A 6,000-nucleotide genomic window follows, 5' to 3' on the forward strand; every position below is an offset into this window, starting at 1 on the left:
TTGGAGTTTATTAAACGGAGATTAAGGAATGAAGATTGAAGAACGTTGGGTAAGCAGTAAGGACTAAGGAGTTGAGCATCCCAAGAGAAATAGAAATCCCCAAACCAAACGAATGAATGTTTACTGCTTTGGTGGTCATCTCGATAAATTTAACCTCGACCTAGGTGCCTGCCTGTTAAGTCGAGTATGGAAAACGAACCTTTCAAAATTCTTGTGCCGCAAATAACACTGACTACACCTAACTTTTCCTGCTCCCCTTAAACCATCTCATTTAATAACAATAAATCACTCTTTTTATTTATAAAACGGTGACAATGAAGATAATATCTAATACAACATCTTAGTTTAATGAAAATGAGCTTCTCTAACTTTTATTTTTATGTTAACAGATTATAATTAGGTTGGATAATGTTGTGTTATCTCAAAAATCTAAATCAATTTAATATAACTTATAATAAGTTATTACATTAAATTAAAATATTACACACAACATAAAGAATAAAGGCTAAAACCCTTATAATTTTTTTTTTTTCAATTTAGTCCCTCATTAATTTTTTGTCTCAATTTGGTCCCAAACTAATTAATTGGTTTCAATTTAGTCCTAAATTAATTAATTGATTTCAATGTGGGACTTTCCGTCCAAATTGCTTTAACGGTGTTAACTTTTGGCCACGTGGACGCCACATAGATGCATACGTGGCATCCACGTGGATGAGAATTTTTTTGAAAATACCTGGACCCAGAACGGCCCGTTCTGAAACCGGAACGGGCCGTTCTGGATGTACTTTTGGTGTGTTAATTTTGCATCCGAAACGGCCCGTTCTAAGTGCAAAATTATCACACCCAAAATGCACCAGAACGGCCCGTCCCAGTTTCAGAACGGGCCGTTCCGGTTTTATTTTATTTTTTTATATATAAAATATTAATAATTTTATAAAATATATATTATTAATTATATTTTAATTATGTTATTATATCCAATAAAATAAATATATTAATATTTTTTTTTTATATTTTATTTTATTATGTTTATCTTATTAATTTTTATCATTTTATTCCTTTAATCTTAAATAAGTTGCAAAAAATTATAAAGTGATATTTCTTTTATCTTATTAATTATTATATTTTTTTAATAAAATTAATTAAGAATATTGGTTTAATTGCATTTTTTATCCCTCAAGTATTACAATTGTGCAGTTTTGTGATCTCCAAGATTTTAATTGCATAATTTTAGTCCTTAAAGAATTGCAATTGCGCGATTTTGGTCCTTCAATTTTTAATTGAACAATTTTAGTCCCTCAAATATCATAATAGTATGATTTTTGTTTCTCCCATTAAAAATTAATAATTTTAATATATATATATATAATGTTTTAAAATTAAATAATTATTTATCTATTCAAATTAATGTATATTATAATTTTCGATATTATATCAATAATATTATTAATATATTTATAGATAAACTAATAATTTGATAAATATAACTTGTTATATATTAATATACTTTTACAAAAATATAAGTATATTAATTAGAAATATATATCTGATCTTATATATTTATATTTTTGTAAAAGTATATTAATATATATTAAGTTATATTTATCAAATTATTAGTTTATTTATAAAAAGGGTAAAAATATTATTGATATTAATTTATCAGTAATATTAAAATACTAATAATATATGTTAATTTAAATAAACAAACAATTATATAGTTTTAAAACATTATATATATATATATATATTAAAATTTTAAAATTATTAAATTTTTAATGAGAAAGACTAAAATTTCACAATTATGATATTTGAGAGATTAAAATTGTTTAATTAAAAATTGTGAGACTAAAATTACACAAATATAATCTTTTAAGGACTGAAATTACTCAATTAAAACCTTAGAGATCAAAATTGCATAATTATAATATCAAAAACACAATTAAGTAAAGAATATTTTATTCATAGTTCTGGAACGGGCCGTTTTGAAAGCAGAACGGCCTGTTCTGATTTCAGAACGGGCCGTTCTGCTTCACTGGTGGTGTTTTAATTTTGCAACCAGAACGTCCCGTTCCGGTTTCAGAACGGGCCGTTCCGGGTCCAGGTGTATTAAAAAGAATTTTCTCATCCACGTGGATGCCACGTATGCATCTACGTGGCATCCACGATACGTGGCATCCACGTGGCCAAAAGTTAACTCCGTTTAAATAATTTGGACGGAAGTCCCACATTGAAACTAATTAATTAATTTGGGACTAAATTGAAACCAATTAATTAATTTGGGACCAATTTGAGACCAAAAATTAATGAAGGACTAAATTAAAACAAAAAAAGATTATAAGGTACCAAAATAGGGTTTTAGTCAAGAATAAATTATTCATTAAATGTTGCAATAATAAATTGATTGATTATATTGAAGAAGATATAGAATTTAATTCAAAAGTTGTCACATGTCATGTGTTTATTTAAAATATTTGTGATTTTTATATATAATTGTTATAATGTTGTCTATATTTTAGATCGTATATTAAAATTTGAATAAAGAATCTTTATTTTTATTTTTTTATTTGTTTTAATTTTTTAAATATTTTTTAATTATTTAATTAATAACCCAACTTGATTGTAGTCGAGATGATTTATATTGGATTGCTTAAAAAAAAGTTCACAAATTCAACTCAATCCAACCTAATTATATTTAATTAGATTGAGTCTTAAAATGATTTAAACTTGATCCAACCCATTTATATCTTAGAAAAAACATAATCCTTTCATCACATTTGTTTAGTGGTTTAAGATTAACGGACATATATTAAAAAATATTTAGTAATTATATATTTCTTTTAGACCTATAAATAAGCAAATAAAACTAATTTTACACAAATTAAAAAAGTTTATTAAATGCACAATTTTACATAATATATATATATATATATATATATATATATATATATATATATATATCATAATTTCTAAAATATATTTAACCATATTCATAATAGATGTGTTCTCATTTATTATTATAGAGATATTTTTGAATTAAGAACATTAAATAAAATTAACTTTAATAAAATTTATTTATATTTTAATAAAAAAATACTTTTTTTTTACTTATAAATAAGTTCAAAGAGCATTTGAACTAAAATACTAACCCTTATTTAATATAAATTATTACTTGTTTAAATTATTTTCAATAATCAGCGTATTCATTGATTGCATAGCTCACTCCATAGTAAAAATAAGTGAGTAATTAGTGCAAGAATGTTATAGAATAAAGTATACAGTAATTAGGAAAAGAAAAAAGTATAAAAAAATAAAAAATAACAATTATTTAAAAAAAATAAAAAATAAAAAATAAAAAGAGAGAGAGAGGCTAAAATCACTAGAGAAATGAGATGGAGTGTGTAATTAATGTGGATGATATGGCATATAATGTGAGTGTAGAATGCCAGTATCGTGTCGAGTTGCAAATTCGCTAGTTGTATTTAATTTATTGCTTTGCGCAATTATAAGGTGGGGACTACACTAACTATTATCTAAGAGCTTAGGGTGCACCTCACTATTTAGCAAAAGACTTGGGTATCTTTATCCTTTAATTAAATACGTGGTTAAGAATTTGACCTTCTTATTTGAGACAAAATTGCACCCACATTCTTTAAAGTTTTATGTGATTAAACTTATTTTTTTTTATTGTTACATCGATCATTTTAATTATTTAAAAATATTACACCCACACTCTTAATATATTATATTATATTCTCTTTTTAGATCACTAAAATTAGTCTAACAGTTGGAAGAAGGAATTGATATAAAAATGATGGAATCTAAGTTTGATCATGTACACACCCATGTAATTTTTCTCATAGATAAAAAAAATATAATACTCTCTTAATTATTTAATCATTACATTGTATATAATATAAGAAATATTGTTGTAAACACTAAAAGAAAAATAATGAAATGTACACAATTATAAAAAAAAAATAAAAAAAAACCCTTAGTGAATGTATGTATATATTTAATTCAAAAAATTACTGTGGAGTGAAGTCTTATACTTAAATGGAATGAAAGCAACTACAATATTAATTAACTTTAATGACAGCTAATTGTATAAAATAATGGATCGATGTTGATTATTCTAATTATGTACCGGAAAAATCACGAGTAATCTATAATATTGGCTTTGAAATTTCAGTTCTTCTATGTCAATGCAAATATCGTGTCTTTATCTCAAATAAACAACAGTGAAATAATGCGATAATAATATAATAGTATGTTGAACTATATCTATTTAGTCTCTATAATATTTTTTTTTTAAGTTTGTGTTTATTCACGAAAATTGTAAGTTTTAATTTTATGCGTGTATAAGACTTAAAACTTACAGTTATTTTGTAAAAGAACAAAAACTAAGGATTAGAACTTAATGCAAATATTATATGCCTTTATCTCAAATTAATAATAGTATAATAATAGAATAGTTATATATTATATTAATAATATATAAGTTTGCATTCATTTTCTTCATGGAGCCACCTAATTCATGGGGAATTTCTAATTCCACGAAGCACTGTGCAAACAATCTGTATTAAAAACAACATTGAAGGAAGTCAAATTATACAGTATCGCTTAGACTCTGGTGGAAGAAAAATAGAGAATTGACCATAAACTATTGTTGATTAGTTGTTTGCAAGAGAGGAAAAAGAGAGAAATAGTGAAAAAAATAAAATAGAGACAAATTTTTGTGGGGAGATGCTTCTCAATAAAAACAGAGAGAAGTGTGAGAAACGTTGTTCGAAAACATTGCAAGTGCAATTTACTTATATCGATGTATTCACGTGCAACTATAATCCACTATCAACTTGTTTTCATATTAGTTTACAACTATTTTTATAACTTTTTTACTAAAATTGAAAATTATTTTTTTAATACATAAATTCTAAGGAACATTTTTAACTTGTACGTCAAGTACATACTTGATTATGCTTGCAAATACACACAATCCATTATATTTGCATTTTGCAATAAAAGTTTGCGTTTGGATTCTCTCTATTACATCTATTTTTTTAATTTTGAATTAATAAATAATATTAAATGTTAATCATAATCTCTTAGCCTTTATTTTTTTTTCTATTTCTTATATATGTCTTATATCGAAGTATTTTATTTAAACAAAATTTAAAAAATTACAAATTCTAGTAATTTGTAAATACATTTTAATTATTTAAGATTGTAAAATTTTAAAATTTATAATAAAATTTAAAATTTTCATACCTATTTTCTCTTTCTGATATTATCTCTAATTTTTTTACTTCTTTTTTTTTTTCCTCTTTTTAAATCTTTTTTCTTCTCAATCTCATTCTATTCTTTATTTTATCTTTCTCTCTCCTCTCTTTTCTCTCTTATTTCACTCCATCTCCTAGTTTTTTTTCTTACTCATTTTCTCTCCCACACACACTCTTCTCTGTCTTTTTTTTTTCTCTACATCACCTTTTTTTCTTTCTTATATATCCTCTCTTTCTTTTTCATCTTTTTTCCTTCTTCTCTTTCCTTTTTCCTTTCTCTCCTCTGTCTTTTCCCATCTCTCATATTTCTCTCCCTTCTTTCATTGATATAAAAAATATTAATATTTTTATTATAAAATATTTAAAATTATTTTTAAACATATTTAATATTTAACTACAGTTTATTTTTGTAAAGCTTAATATTAAAATTTGAATATATATATATATATATATATATATATATTATTTTAAAAAAATCATATGATGAAACTTAAATTGTCTTCTCTAAATTTTAAATTTAAGAAAATTGAATTAATTTATAAAAAAAATTAATGATTTAAGATAAATTTTGTTTATCAATAAGAAAGATTATAATGACAACAAGAAGGTTTAAACCTAAGATATTATCCCATCTCCTTAAACCCTAAAATTTTAAAAGTCTCCCTTCAAACACAATCTTAAAGTATTGTGAAGAAAAAAAAACCAACAACAACAGTACATGTCA

This window comes from Cajanus cajan, chromosome 5 (assembly GCF_000230855.2).
Source record: "Cajanus cajan strain Asha chromosome 5, NIPB_CcT2T_4, whole genome shotgun sequence".
Taxonomy (NCBI): domain Eukaryota; kingdom Viridiplantae; phylum Streptophyta; class Magnoliopsida; order Fabales; family Fabaceae; genus Cajanus; species Cajanus cajan.